We start from the raw sequence: 16,063 nt of genomic DNA on the forward strand, positions 1-16,063 counted from the left end.
TCCCCAATAGCCCTCGCCAGGCCTGGAATCCCATCATTATTTATCCAGCCTTTTCTGGGTAGGCATCACTGCCTGTTCAACATGCAGATGCCTTTTTGTTGGGAGGAGTGCCATGTTCAGGAGAGGAGCAGCTTGAATCTGTTCCTGGGGCTGCAGAAAAAGACATATTGCACTGTTCTCGGGGCTGGTGAAAGGGAGATGAGGTGAGCAGAGCAGAGTGGGGAGGACTGGGTAGGACAGGACAGCTGGGAGGCGCTTGATGTCCTGCCCTGGACAGGGAAACAAGGAGTGTTGGGATTATCATTTTAGGAAAATATATGGTGATCAGGGAAGAAATGTAGATGCAGGGAAAATGAGAAAAGGAGGAACTAGAGGACAGAAAAGAAGAGCTTCGCTCCCCTTACAGGATTTCTGGGGGGCAGAAAGCAGAGGAATGACCCCATTCAGATGAACCAAGAGGCTGAAAGGGTGGTGTAGTCCTCCTACAGGCACATAAGGACACAGTCATGGTCTGATACTCTGATACAGTCATGGTCTGATACATGGTCCGATATCTTCTCTCCCATGATCACAGGCTCCCCCAGTCCTCAGAGCTCTGCAGAGCTTCCAGTCTCTGCCCACCCAACCCCCACACCTGGCCCCATGCCAATCGATGCAGCCATTCTTCCTCTCCTGTTGCAGGCCTGCTCCCACAGCAGCCCAGCCCTCCCACAAATGAGGGAGGGGCTCAATTCTAACACCCTGCTGACCTCCCAACAGGGAGAGGACTGGATTCTCCACTCTAATTCCGACGTAGTCCCCTCCCCTGCAGGGATGACCAATCAGCTCCAGCTTCATTTCAGCACTCTGTCTTCAGTTAAGCTACATGTGACCGCACCCTACCACGAAAGCCCTCCCCTCCCACCAACCCAGGCTAGATTTTGCCTACGAGTGGAGTGGACACTCGGGTATCTGGAATAGTGAATATTACAGGAAAGATGCCCCTGCTTTACACATCTCTGCAAGCTGGAGGGAGATGCAGGTCACGGACTCTGGGAGACAAGAGCCAGATTCCAGGATTTGAGGTCATGAATTCCTAACGCCTACAAGCTAAACTGACCCTCCCCTAACCCAGACCAGGCGTGTCAAAGCTACTTTTGAAGACCTCCTGGGAAAGATGATTATGTAGACACTCAGGCTCATAGCATGTTTGGAGTTCATCCCTCTCATTTTACAGAGTAAAAAGTGGAATCCAGGAAGAGGAGGTAGCTTGGCCAAGGTCTCACAGTCAAGAAAGGGTGATAACAAATTTCTACAACACCAATGTTCCTCTCACCCCTGCCTCTCTATCTCCAAAATTGGAAAGTTACGGCTTAGCCTGTGACCATCCAGTCTGGACCAAGTGTGCGGTTGCAGTGCTCTGTCCATGGTGCTGAACCTCCCAGTCCTAGAAGTCTGTTTGCCTTTATTTTTAATTTTTTACTTTTATTTTTTTTCAGACCTGCATTTTTTAAAAATTTTATGTATTTATTTGATAGAGAGGGAGATAGAAAGAAAGGGAACACAAGCAGGGGGAGTGAGAGAAAGAGAAGCAGGCCTCCCGCTGAGGAGGGAGCCTGATGTGGGGCTCAATCCAAGGACCCTGGGATCATGACCTGAGCCCAAGGCAGAGGTTTAATGACTGAGCCATTCAGATGCCCCTCAAGACCTGCATTTTTAAGCACTATCAGTGTTGGGGCCTGTAGCATCGCAAGGTTGCTATGGGAGATTCAGGGGAAAGTTGATAATATAATCCAGGAGACCATTTATGTAATGGAAGGAGAGACTAATCCAAGGAGATAAACAGGCAAGATGTGCAAGAAAATGGGGAAGGGGACGGTGCACCATCCCTACCCCTGACCTCTTTTCATCCTCTTGAACTGGGGATGGCTTTCTGGTTCTAAGATACTGAGATACAGGTCCTTTCAGAGAAGCTGAAAGTGAGAAAACTATGTGACTGACAGCATTTAGTCTCAAAGTTTCCAAGACAAATTTTCTAAGAAAGAAGTCACCAGAAGCAAAGGCCAAAAGAAATTTGGAGCATATGTAGATAACAGGCGAGTCTTCAGAAGATGTGGGGGATTTTGAAAAGTTCTGCCATGAATATGGAGACTGGATATCAGGATCTTTCAAGGTCACACCCCGAAAGTCGAGAATCATGACTGGGACCCTTCTGCGGTTCCTTGGAATCAAGTGGGGGGAGAGCGGGGATGAAAAGTAAATCCACTGTCAGGATTGTTCCAGAAAGGTTTGTCTAGCCTGAGCCCCAAACTGGAGTCCATGCTGAGAGAAATCCAGAAGCCATATTCTTCACAAAGTCCCTGGCTCTGTACTCTCTTCAATATGGAGGCTGAATGACGGTGCCTTGTTGGGAAAGCAAATCCGCAGCATGTGTGAATGGACCCCAAACAAAGGAGCTGTCTGATGGGTGCTCGCTTCGCTCAGCTGTTAGAGCATGTGACTCTTGATCTCAGGGATTGTGAGTTCAAGCCCCGTGTTGGGTGTACAGCCTACTTAAAACAAACCAACAGGAGCTGTTCTAGCAAGAGATGGATAGCATCTTGAACTTAAACGGGCAGCTCACAGGATAGCAGGCATCTACACATTCTGCTGCAGGTTTGACTCTCCTAAAAGAAGTCTCCTGATACTGAGTTCACACACACATACACACACACACACACATACACACACACACACACACACACACCATCCCTTACCTCAGAGATATCATCTTAATACTGATAAAGGGCTTTTACTCTCCTGAGCCCTATTATGCACAGCATTATTCTCTTCCCCTTCCTCCTCCTCCTCCTCCTCTTCCTTTTCCCCTCCCATACTGTGATACACCGCTGAATACAAGTCAACTGTAACAACTGTGCACACAACCAACTCTCTTCAGCATGTCTACCTCCACACTCAAGAACCCTAGGATGCAGAAAATCTTGGCAGTCAGTCTATCCTTTCTAAATATCTACGCTGTCCTGGGGCACCTGGGTGGGTCACTGAGTTAAGGCTCTGCCTTCACCTTGGATCATGGTCTCAGGGTCCTGGGATCGAGCCCCGCATCGGGCTCTCTGCTCAGCAGCAAGTCTGCTTCTCCCTCTCTCTCTCTGCCTGTCTCTCTGCCTACTTGCGATCTGTCAAATAAATAAGTAAAATCTTAAATAAATAAATAAATAAATAAATAAATATCTACCTTTTCCCAGACTCTCTTCTTTTTGGAGATCTCACCATCTGTTTGGTTTTCTGTCACAACGTCTAACCACATTTACCATTCAGAAATTCCTCTTTATGTCTACCTGAAATCCTTCATGCTCTAGGATGCTATTCTGACATTATGAATCACTGAAGATGAAGAGCGTCTTCCTCAGGGGGAGTGAGGAGCAGGGTGTCATTGGACCTTTCAGTCTAGAGGCAGAGACATGCACCAGGACAATACTCACCCCACCTACGTACACACGGAGGACCTGTGACTGTGGAAAATAACGACAAAGAAGTCCAAGGTCACAAAGAACCCTTGAGATGGCATCAGATCTATCCCCCATTCATGGAGAGAGAACTGCCTCAGGGTCCTCTGAGAAGAAGGTCTCGTGGGCTGCCCAATCCCATACCTTCAAGATGCCCATCTCCAGCCTTTGTTTCTGGGTCTGCAACATAAAACACCCTGGCCTCCCTTAGCCCCCAAACCCAGCCTCCCAAGCGATCACACTGCCAGCAACTAATACACTTCTCAGAAGCCATATTTATATTACAGCCGGACAAGAGAGCAAAGGTGTAATTGGGCTCGATTTGATTGAGTGTGACAATTGCAGTTAGCCACATGTGTCACTGAGAGATGTGAACTGGGGATAGTTTATGCTCAAAAACTCATTTCCAAGAGGACCTGACATCTTCCTCTCCCAGACATCAGACAGCGCTGACATCAATGGCAATGCAAGATATCCACAGACTCGCTTGGCTGAGGGAGACCTAGTAAGGTCATCTATCCGCCCCCGCACCCACCTCCACACAAACATTCCCTCGGAAAAGCTTTTTCTCTCTTTTCTCTACCCCCTTGATGGCCTGCCAGATTTCTCAGTGCAACATGCATGAAAGTGCTGCCGGATATCTAACTGAAACCTGGCTTGCTTCAGTTTCCACTCCTTGCTGTAGTCCTACTCCTGGTGCAATGACAGCAACCTTATCCTGTTATGTTTCCATCCCTGATTCCAGCCACTCCAGGGACACACCGCCATGCTCACTCCCCACTTTGTGACCTCAAAGAACCATGATCCCCTGGCTCTGGGCTTATTCTCTCCCCACTGCTCTCTGGAGTCAGTGGCCAAGAAGCTTTCACATCCTTGTTCCTGAATTCCTTTCTCAGTCTCCAAGAGAACTATAGTTCGGCCTTTGAACATCTCTAATGCTTTTGCTGGGACTCTGAGAAAGGACTGCAGGGGTTTCTGGTCAAAGATCCCCATTTTACAGAGGAATGAACAAATTCAAAGGGGGAAAATGACAAGCTCAGGGTCACCAGTGTAATCAGAAGCAGAGCCAGACACTCCCTTGCCCTTTGCAACCTAGAGCCTGCCTTGCAGCTTCCTGGCAGTGACCTGAAGTGGCCCAGGAGTGCTTATGGCTCTCCAAAGCTCAGGAGCCATGGGGGCCATTATACCCACTAGCCCTACGCTGCTAGGTACCCCCATTATAAGCCCTAGGAGCACTGAGCTCTTTTTACTTCACATCAATTATCATAACTGTCGTTGAATAATCAATGGTGTGCTTCTTCTCTTCAGTGCCCTGCTTCCCTCAGACTATAAAGATCAGACCAACTTTATTACCACTGTAGCCTCGCTCCTAAGTGCTTGTTACATGAATGAGCGACTGAATAAAGTCTTTTTTTTTTTTAAGATTTTATTTATTTAAGAGAGCATGAAAGGAGAGAGGTCAGCAGGAGAAGCAGACTCCCTGCGGAGCAGGGAGCCTGATGGGGAACTGGATCCTGGGACTCCAGGATCATGACCTGAGCCGAAGGCAGTCGCTCAACCAACTGAGCCACCCAGGTGCCCTGAGACTGAATAAATAAATGAATGAGTGGGGCCTGTGGAGGGGTGGCCATGGCTAGTGTGAAATGAGAGAGGCTGCAAGGCTTGGGGGTCCTACCTTCTTGCCCTGCCTCCAACACTGAGGAGAGGGAACAGGTAATGTCACCACTCTCCCTTTACTAGAGAACTGGGACACAGAAAGGAGATTTGTCACTATGGGGTCCACGCGAAGCAGTCCCCTGTTTTAGGTGAGCCCTTCACCTCAAGCGGTTGGGGAAAGGATTTAGTGAGTCTACATATTTTCTTACCTATCTTTCTCCCCACCCCCACCTCTGCCACATCACCTCTGTCACTAGAGCCCCAAGCCCGGGTCCCAGACACCCTGTCTCATTCACCTTCCCACCAAGCCTCCTGCTTCTGAACAACACAGCACCCCCCATCAATGCTGCCTCCAGAAAGGTCTAAGCTAACAGCCACTGCCAAGCAGGCTTCACCTACATTAGCTCCTAATCACAGATGGCAACTGCCACAGGGTCTGGAAAGGCAGCAATAGTTACGGGAGAAACCACGGGTCCAAATCCTGCCAGCGGACCAGAGAGCTGCCATGCGCCTCCCCTGCCCCCCCCCCCGCCACCCTCCCCCAGGCCTCCCCGCCCCCGGCCACCATGCCAGACCCCAGCCTAGCACCACCCCCAGCAGTTCCTGGCCTAGCCGGGAAGTGGCAGGTGGAGGGAAAAGGAGAGCACATGTCACCTGGAGAAGTCCTCTCCAACCTGAAGATACGGTCTCAGATCCAATTTCATTCTCAATTTCCAAGGAATGTGAGAGGGAGGCCCCACTGCCCACAGGCAACCTGCCAAGAGCTCTGTGTGTGTGTGTGTGTGTGTGGTAGGTCTGCATCTGTGTGTTTATGTGGAGTTGTGAGTCTTCCCTACTCCGAGCCAAGTGCTCCAGGATGTCACAAACCCCAGACAAGGAAATGCTTCTGAAAGTAGGGCAATGGGATAGACTCTGGGAAGGGCTGTTTGGGAATCTGTCTAGCTTGTTAAAGGCCAGAGCTCTGCACCCCAAACGGAGAGTCCTGGGGGTACCACCCTGCCCTATGGAGGCAGCCCCGTCCTGTCTCTCTGTGCTTCCAAATTTACTTTTGAGTCTCCCCTGCCCACCAGCTGCCAAGCCCAGGGTCTCTCTCCAGGGCATCTCCTGCATCGAGAGAAAGAGCCAGAGGGACAGAAACACATTCATGGGGCTGAGAGAGTGGATCAGGAACCCAAATCCTGCTTTAGCTCAGCGACCCCATAGGATGGCTTCCAGGGGTTCCATGTTCCCTCCCCTCTCCCAAGAAAGGACAAATTACTCCTGCGACCCTCTCATCCAGGAAGGTCTCCATCTTTTATTATGTCTCCGTCTTTCCCATTCCTGATCGAGGATGACGAGTCCAGGATGGCTGAGCCGGGGAAGGAGCCATGTGCCAGGACAATCAGTTCCCCAGCCATGCGGCCGCTGAAGATCTGTGAGACACATGTCCCGGGGGGGGAGGGGCAGATATTGTGTGCAGACACCTGACCTCGTCTGAAGGTGGCTCTTCCAATGCCCTCCAGAGCCTCCCTGCCCTGTCCTGCACTTGTCCTCCCAGGACGAACTGACCACATTCCCTCAGTGCCCAAGCCACAAAAGCCACAGAAGAGCCACGAAGACTGCCTGTCCCTCCTGAGGCAGGAGCAGTTACCTCCCAGCCTCTCAGATCAGGGTGCTGACTCTTCATTACAACAGGCGGGTGCCCAGGCAGACACAGCCTGTAACACGGGATCCAGCTTGCAGCCTCTCTGTGGCTACAGGACTGAGTACACTGACCCCCAGATTCACCCGGCAGGAGGCGGCAAGGGATGTATTTTATAAGAGGAAATAGGAACTCTACAGCAGGAGAGATACGGTTAGAAACAAAGAACTTCCTCACTCTAGGGGGTTACCATTAAGGACTGATTTTACTTCCCACCAGGTGGCTCTTGGAGGGCCGTCCAATAAGGAGTTCTAGATGCCCTTACAAGATAGGCAACAGGAAGCCTAAAGGTTACTTCTAAAGGGGGCTGACATCCAGGTTTCCTCTGCATCCCCAGAGCTGTGTGGACAGAACCAGTGTCCAGACTCCACCAGCATGACCAGTTCCAGAGACAACCCTGTGAATACCAGTCTGTAGTGAGCATCTATCCATGGTCTAGCCTGACTGCCCCCCACCCACACACAGTCCAGCCTGACCAGCCCCATCCACAGTGTGCAGTCTGGGGAAGTAGGGCGGTGACAGGGGGAGGTTTGGTTTTGTTTTGTTTTAAGATTTTTTACTTATTTGACAGAGGGACAGTGAGAGAGGGAACCCAAGCAGGGAGAGCAGCAGAGGGAGAGGGAGAAGCAGGCTCTTCACTAACCAAGGAGCTGGATGCAAGTCTAGATCCCAGGACCTGGGATCATGACCTGAGCCGAAGGCAAACGCTTAACAGACTGAGTCACCCAGGTGCCCCTCCCCCTTTTTTTCCCAGCAGCAGCAGCAACTGTTTATTGGGGGGGGGGGGCACCCAAGCCTGTATTTGTATGTTGACTCAGCCCCCCACTAGCAGTGTGACCTTGGGAACATTCCCCTTTCTGAGACTCACAAAGAGGGTGAGAAATCATAGGATCTAAAACAAGAAGGGCTTTGTGTGTCCTCATTTCTTCACAAAGAACATTAAAAAGATGAGCACTTGAGAGCCAAGATTTAATAAAACTTGTAATCTTTACTCCACCATCAAGAAATTCTTAAGTGAAACCGGCATTTATTTGTTTCTTGTTTAGCAGGCATGTGGTGGGGAAGAATGCAGCGACCAGAACAGTTTGGGGCTCTGCCTTGATCCACACTACGGTACCAGGAGTTCAACCCATGGCCTGGGAACCATCACTGTCTCCATATTACAAATGGCATATAACCCTACGATTACTCGGAAAATAGCTTTGACCTTATGGCTCCCCCTGAACAATTCTTGAGGACCCTCAGAGGTTGATAGCCCACAGTTTTGAGAACTGCTGTCCTAGGACATCTCGTGTACACTTCCCATGGGCTATATCCCTTGAACAATACTATCACCGTTTTCAAATGAGAACCTGCATGCAGCTCAGTCCAAGTGGCTTCCCTGGGGAGACACAGGCAGGACAGGGCAGGTGCAGTGTCTGTTATGCCCTGCAAAACTCACAGCTGTGGGGCACTGACCCAAGGGGTGTCGGGCATCACCTTTCCGCCTTGCCCATCACCTGTCCTCCCCAGCCCTTGGAGCTCATCGTCTATATCCCTGGGGAAGCCTGAGGACACCTGCTGGCCTCTGCAGTAGTGAGGATCTGGCTTTTGCTACAGTCTGTCCCCCCTGGGCACCTCTGTTACTCTTCTACCAGAAGGACACCTGCCAGGACTGGGGACCGAGGTCTCCCCGGGAAGCCTCAAACTCTGGGGGCCTGAGCTGCCTGCCCATTGCAGGCTCAGCCCTCACTACTCCCCTGCCTCCTAGAGCAGCTGCCGGCATCAGGCATCAAAGAGCTAATCCAATTTCTCCGTGTGCTTCCCCACTCGCCTCCTGCAAAGCCAGGATTGATCTGGAACCAGGGCAGCCTTATTAAAGTGATGCCTTTTCCTCCTCACGGGAGAGTCAGACTGGGAGAGGGAGCCCTCTTGCCTTCCCTCAATTAACTCCAAGTGTCTTGCTGACTCCAACCCCACCTTACCGCCACCCTGTGCTTCCTAGAGCTTAATTCTAACTCACCTTGGCTCCTAATGATGAGATTGGGTTTCAGCCCCCAGGTCTGCTTCTGTAGGATCCCAGAGCACTAAAATGCTAGCTTCCTGTTCATCCTCTGTACACTCCTCAGATAGGGTGGAAACACAGGAACGCAATGGTGTGGCACCTATTCTCCGACCCCATCACTTGGCCCATGACTTTCGTCCATGGTGGTTGGCACAATAAGGGATCCATGGCTACCAATGAAAATGGGGAGCCAAGGAGCCCCAAGGAGGATAGAGATAAAGGACCATGTGTTCGCTTAATATGCTTTTCTCAAAAAACAAAACAAAACAAAACAAAACAACAACAACAAAAAAAAAACACAGAAAATGAAAGACAAAGAGGGTCCCTTGAGACCACGATGCAGGGCCCATGCCCAGGACCCCCTCACGTCGCCTGTCAGGCTCTCCTCCTCTCCAGGAGGGAGGCAGGGGATATGAAGTTGAGGTGGAGCAGAAAGACATCAGAAAGGAATTCCTTTCCATAAAGACTTTAAAAGCTGCTTCCCCACTAAAGGAGCATGTTGAAGGCCCAGGTGAGTCTCCTTGATTCGACCACAGTCACCTCTTGCCATCTGCAGGGGACCCAGCCTGGGTCTCCCCTCCAGGTCATGTTCTCCATGCCCCACCCCCATGCTTCGTCCAAGAGGCCCCCCCATCCCATTCCTCCATTCATTTCCGTTTCCTCAGCTCCCTAGTGCCAAGCTCCTCGTTATAACCACTTACACTCAATATTAAGATGTATGCCATGGTAATGGATGACTGCCACCTCCAATTGCTAAATTCCAGAGCTACCACTTTAACCCAATTATCAGATGCCCTGTCAGGGGTTTCAAAGGCCTGAGGACTCTGTCCCACCCAGAGACACCTGGGTCTCCCTGACTCTCCCGCTCAGCCTCTGCTTCACCCTAGTTCCAGGCTGTCCAGTGATGAGCCCTTTGGGGTTCTCAGTCTCTCTGCAGAGACAGGAAGGGCACAAGCCTCCAAGGACCGAGGGAAATCTGGTCCTGGCAGGCAGCTACCCTGGGGTCGGGGAGCTCTGAGAGCCCAGGCTCCTTGCACCCAGCCATCACAAATGCTCCTGGCTACAGAGCACTACTCTGAGGGCTGGGGGGCACCCAGCAGAGGAGAGGGAGCCTCATGCTGTCTGCCTTTGGGGAAACCCCAGGTCAACGAACAATACATGGTTATTCCAAGCTCCCTTTTAATCCCTAGAGCCTTTTCTTTTTTTTTTTTTTTTTTTTTTTTTTTTTTTTTTTTTTTTTAAAGATTTTATTTATTTATTTGACAGAGAAAGATCACAGGTAGGCAGAGAGGCAGGCAGAGAGAGAGAAGCAGGCTCCCTGCCGAGCAAAGAGCCCGATGTGGGGCTCGATCCCAGGACCCCGAGATCATGACCCGAGCCGAAGGCAGCGGCTTAACCCACTGAGCCACCCAGGCGCCCCCCTAGAGCCTTTTCTAGAACAGGTGCTTGGTCCATCTGAACTGGAAGTGGAAAGGAAAGGAGGAAAGTGGGAAATCAGGAACAGTGTGCTCTGGCTCTGCCACTGCTTGGACTCTAGCTGCCGCTACACAAGACGGTTGAGTGCTGGGCTGTCAAGTCCATGGGGATCTTGACTTCTCAAGCCTGGACTTTCTGAAGAAAAGAGGCAGTCAGATACCAACCAGACACGAGCATCTGTGCCCGTGCCTGGGTCCTCTGGGCTTCCGAGAAGACTTGACCAAGCTGGGACTTGCTGAAGATGCCAGCACCCCATTCAGAGAAGGCCGCCTGAGGCTGGGGACAGAGTCCCCGGGTGCCCCAGCATTTGCTCTGCTCCTTCGGCCGGGGCTCCTCCCTCCTCGCTTCAGAGCAGGTGCTCCTGAAGATGCCAAATTCCTCACGGGGAGTCCCAGAGAAACCCAAGACTGGAGAGGGAGAGCCGATTCCCTTTCTCCAAGGGATCGCTGCCTAATTTTGTAAAAGCCTGCTACGTGATTTCAATGACCGGCCCCCTGCTTATACTTAGAGCATTAATGACTCGGGGTACCCCTGACCCTGTGGGCAGGCTCCACACTCTAGATGGAGCTGGGGAGAAGGAAGAGGGGAGGTAAAGTTCTGACTGATCAGCTACAGCGGCCTGGAAAGACACCCCCCTGCCCCCAGAGTGCCCACATTCTGGGTTTGAGACCTGGCTCTGGCCTCCACGGTGAGAGATTTTAAACCACTCACGCAACTTCTCTGGGCCTTTGCCACTTTGTTGGAAGTGGGACTGTGATGTCTGCTCGAGACCTCTGTGGTCCTGAGACCCGCAGGGATGGGACACGGAAAAGCGTTATCATAGAAGGAGAAACAAAGAGGGGAGCTTGAGACAGGAGCGGACGGGGGTGGGGAGGCTGGAGAGCCAAGTGTTGCCTACATCCAAAGCTGGAGTGCCAAGGCCCTGGACTTGGGAGCTGCCTGGCAGCACCCACCCCTCCAAGCATCAGTGGCTATGATAACAGACCGAGCAACTCCCAGCCTCCTTCCCTAAGGAGCCAACCTCCCCATCCCAGGCATATTCAGTCCTGCGGTCTGCTGACCAGCCAGGTGGGGAGGTCTGTCCTAGTCTGGAAATTATCCAGGGAGGAAGCTTTTAGAACATCTCTTGCGTACCACATATTTGGGGCATCCTTCCTGATGTTTAATTTTAGACCCCCCTGCCGAAGCACAGACCTCTGTGTGTGTCTGTCGGGTGGGGGGAGAGAGGGGGCTGACAGCTAGGTGCTCTATGCACTCGACTCAGCAGGACTGTTCATGTCCCTCTAGACCCAGAGTCAAAGGGACCCATCACTCTAGCTCCTACCCTGAACTATCAGTTCCTGGGAGGAAAATGAAAGACTGCTGGGACAAATCCTTCCCAGAAATTAAGCTTTGGCAACATAGGGCCTCATCGGGCATAAAGAACTGCGTGAAAATCAGAGGAAAAAAATTCTGGAATGGCCACCAAAGTAGTTATAGCAGTTCCTTCCTTTGAGTTTTTAAGATTAACAGAGGTGGAGAGTGTTCTGAGAGATTCTGGGCTGCAGGCAGGGAAAGGGCTAGGAGGGCCAGCAGGTAACAGGACAACAGTGGAACACATTTGCCGGGCTTTGACCAGCTGCTAGACGCTGCTCTAACCTTTTCCAGGAATTCACGCTTCGCCTTGGCGGAAAACCGCCCAGGTCAGATTCAGGTTTTATCTCCACTCACAGACAGGCAGACTGAGAAAGAAACTGAGAAACTAAGAATTTGATGAACTTGCCCCAAGTCAAGAGGGAGGGGCAGAACCAGGAGGAACCCAGGCAATCTGGCTGGAGGCACAACGCCATCTCCACCACTTGACCTCTCACCGGTGGAAGCCTGGTATTGGTCACAGGCTCCCTGTCCTCATATGAGAACCCAGGAGCGGATCCTGGTGTCTCTACCTTGGTTCCTCTGACCTAGTGGAGGACAAATAAGCAACTCGTGGCATGGAGGAACTTTAGAATTGTATCTATCCACAGCACCACATGAACAGGTTATCATTTACTGGATGCTTCCTACCTTGTGGGATAATATATTGTTATATTATTGTGGGATTTATGAAGCCTTCCAGACATGGTCAGGTAACCCCACTGCACGGTCTCGAGGCATCCTGTACATCTCCCTAACAGGTGTCACAGTTATGATGAATTATTTATGTAATAATCTGCTTAATCCTGTGTGTTACACACTAGATGGTAAGTGCCATGAGGGCAGGAACCAGGCGTGTTTTGTTCCCAGCTGAGTCTCCATGGACGAGCAAACTCCCCGGTACACAGCAGACTCTCTTAAGCTAATAGTTGAATGAGTGTAGAAACTGATCCTCAAGAGCAGCTAAGCAACTTGTCTAGGCCCATGGCATGCAAAATCCACAGCGCCCAGGGCTTCTGTCTGTTCACTGCTGTATCCAGTGACTAGAAACACATAGTAGGCGCTCACACGGCAGGTGCTCACCAGTAAATAAGTAGCATGAATGAATGAACAAAGTCACATGCTGTGTAATTAGTAGCCCTGGGATGATGGACCCAAACCTGTTGGGTTTGCTGCTTCCTTTGTTAACCGCTACCCTGTCCTGAGTAAACAACCTCTACTGTTCCCTCTGGCTTGCCATTCCAGTTCCCAGAAATCATCTCCATCACTCTGGACTTTGTGTGTGTCTCGCTCAAACAAAGCAGATCCAGCTTCAGCTAGAACCCAGACCAGGAAAGCCCAAATCCCAAAGGCAAACAAAATAACAAGTCTACTCTCCAGGGTCTCTGACTATCCCCGAGGATGCTTCTGTCCGAGGAAGGGGAGGACGAGCCACTCTCCCGGCCCACTGAGCCTCAACTTCCTCCCCCTCCATCCTCCGTCCTATCCTTCCCAGGCCCTGGATCCCCGAGCACTGCTGGCCGAGCACTGCTGGCCGTCTATCCGCTCTCCTGACAGGGCTCCACAGACTCCACAGGGTCTGCGGGAAGAGACAGGAGACTCCACTGAGAATGGACAGAGTGTAGGTAGAGGCACAGGGTGTCGGGAGGTCAGGCTTGCCTGGGGCTGGGGAAGAGGCAGGGAAGAGGCTTCTCCAGCCATATCCACAGCCCACCCGCCCACAGTTCCCTGCAGGGCCAGGGACATTCCTGCCACTCCTGCACAGCAGCTGACTGAGAGTGAAAGGGAGAATGACCTCTGATCCCCTTCTCCTAGGGACAACTAGCCAGGTCTCTGTGATTCTGGAAGTAGAACACTTATATCTGCCTTCCCCTTTTTCAGCTTTCCAGAAGTTCCCTAGCTCCTCCTTGGGCAAGGCATGGAGAGCGGGCCAGGGTCAAGCCCAAGAGGTCCCCAGAAAAAGCAAGTCCCCCCAGGAGTGTCCTAGAGGGTGAAGCCAGGGTCTGTCTGAGCGCCAGGCAGGACAGAAGCTGGCAGCACCCCAGAGCAGCCCAGGACTGAGGGATGAGCAGGTACCAGTCATTCCCAGGGGCATGGGGAAGAGAAGCAGGGTTGGGGCTGGGCTCCCTGGCCCAGGTCTCAGTTTGCCTGCTTTGGACCCCTGAAGCTGACTCACCCCTGGGGCCCTGACACAGGCCACAGCCAGTAGTGGCTGCCAGGGACACACGCCAGGCACGCACGTCCCACTGCATCAGAACCGCCCCATCCCTCCCACCTGCCCCTCTGGCCCCATCTTAGGGCATGGCTCTTCTTTTGGCTCCTCTGGTGGGCACAGAGATAGTTCTAGCAGCCCAAAATCTGCATTTGGACCTAAGCAGGGGGAGAGGAAGATTAAGGGCTATCCTGCTCCTCGTGGTCACACCCTCTGATGAAGGGCCCATGTTGCCAAGGACTGGATGACTCAGGTTGAGGATCATCTATTACACATGGGAGACCCTCTCAGGATGGCAGCAGGAGGAGGGGGAAGGGCACCCCCAGCTCTCTCCAGGTTAGACATGGCCCACCTTCCTGTCTCTCTGGGAACACAGAGCCTAAGGACTTCTCCATCCTTCCACCTACTCCATTCCAATCCGGGTCCACCCACCCCATCAGGCCTCTGCCCTTCTCTCCCCAACTGCAGCGCCCCCCCCCCCCATCCTGGGCCACCTCCTGTGTCCTTGCACTCCTTTCTGCTGCCACAGGAGAAAGCAGCCAGAACACTTACTTCTCTACCTCAACAGAGAATGGGGGGAGGATGCTGCAGAGGGTGCGATGGGACTTTGAAGGCCCCCACACATACCCTGGGCTGGGGGTGTCCAGAAAGCACCTGTGGAATGCAACAACGGAAGGGGAGAAAGGAGAAAGGAGGGGGTATTGGGTTAATGGGATAGGAGAAAGGTAAATCATCTACCCTTTTAGTTAAAAAAAAAATAAAGCCCCTGTGTCCTGAGAGAAAGGGGGTTGAACAGAGACAGGGGAAGGGGGGACCCCAAATGGGGAAGGTAAATGAAGGAGTCCAGAAAAGCCGGGTGGGATTGTTGGCACTTTCTGGGCCTAGGTCTGGGAGCCCAGCCCTGGGGAGGAGGGCTGAAGCAGGGACGGGACGTCCTAGGTCGTGCTGAGTCATGAGATTTGGAGAGACACTAGGGGTGCTTCCATCCCCCTCTCGCGTCCCTGTCCCAGTTCCTCTCGACCCTCACTTCCGGATAGTCCCTGGAGTCTGTCCCCCGCCCTCCCGCGGCCCCCCGCCCTCCCCTCGCCTCCTAGAGCCCGCAAACCCTCTCTCCCCCTCCCACGACGGCGGGGCCGGGGGTCCCTGAAGCGCGAGGCGGGGGCGAAGGAAGCTGCGTTGGAGACGGCCCCGAAGGGCAGGGGGAGGGCGAGAAGCGGGGCGGGGGGCGTCCAGGAGACAAGGCGGGAGCCGCGGGGACCCAGAGCTCCGGGGACGTCGGCCCGCCGCTCCGCTCTGCACCTCATTCTCCCCCCACCCGAGCCCAGGGAAGAAAGCTGCTCCCTCCTCCCGCCCCAAGCCCGCAGAGCCGCGGACTCCTAGCCCCTCGGGTCCAGCTTCCGTAAACGAACCTCCCACCCGCACGCGTCCAAACTGCCTCCGAAGGAAGGACGGTGCGGACGCACGGCCCCTTTGGCCTCGAACTTCCCGGACCCTCCCCACCCCCGCCGGAAGCCCCCTCGGCCCACCGAGTGGCCCCTCCGCTCGGTAGCGGAAAACCCGCCCGGGGAAGAGAAACTTTGGAGGGGGGAGTCGGTGCCCCCACACGGGCGGGGGGGACGGACTTACCCGGAGCGGCCAGGCAGGAGGGATCCCGGGTCCCCGAAGTGAGGGGGCGGCGGGCTGCAAGGGCGCTGCGCTGGCCACGGCGCAGAGGGGCGTCCGTTCCCCCGGGGCCCGGAGTCCCCGCTCCGCCCCGGCCCCAACTCGGTGCGAAGTGCCTTTGCCGCAAGACTTGCTGAGCTTGGCAGTCTGCGCCCAGGCGGCGGCGGGAGGCGGCTGATGGATGGGCGAGCGCGGCCAGCGCTGCAGTGAGGGGAGGAGACGCGGCCGCGGGGGGCGGGGCCGGCGGGGCGGGAGAGGCCGGGGCGGGGCGTGGCAGACCTGCCCTGCGGGGCCCCGGCCGATTCGCGCCCCCGCCTCCCGCTCAAGGTCACGGCTGCAGCTAGGGGTCCGGGAGAGTCGGACCGGGACCCGGGCGTCCTCGTCCCCACCCGCGAAGGGCTGTCACTCTTGAGCCAGCTCCCTCTCCCAACCCCCGGAACCCACCGCAGCTCAAG

The 16,063-nt window shown here is 53.5% G+C and overlaps 1 protein-coding gene across 3 annotated transcripts in view; it reads right to left on the reverse strand.

Moving 5' to 3' along the window:
- SYT2 (synaptotagmin 2) overlaps window positions 1-15,817 on the reverse strand; it is a 103,776-nt gene extending 87,959 nt beyond the window's left edge. The window contains exons 1-2 of one of the 3 annotated variants that reach the window (XM_059146028.1): window positions 15,573-15,817; window positions 14,574-14,600 (exon numbers count right to left, since the gene is read on the reverse strand). The gene's annotated coding sequence lies outside the window, so the exon portion shown is untranslated. Of the gene's footprint in view, window positions 1-14,498; window positions 14,601-15,572 lie in introns of those variants that run through there. The other 2 variants (XM_059146027.1, XM_059146029.1) reach the window with 2 other exon arrangements.
- Window positions 15,818-16,063: the final 246 nt, after the last annotated feature.

Source organism: Mustela lutreola, chromosome 14 (genome assembly GCF_030435805.1).
Source record: "Mustela lutreola isolate mMusLut2 chromosome 14, mMusLut2.pri, whole genome shotgun sequence".
In the NCBI taxonomy this organism is placed as follows: domain Eukaryota; kingdom Metazoa; phylum Chordata; class Mammalia; order Carnivora; family Mustelidae; genus Mustela; species Mustela lutreola.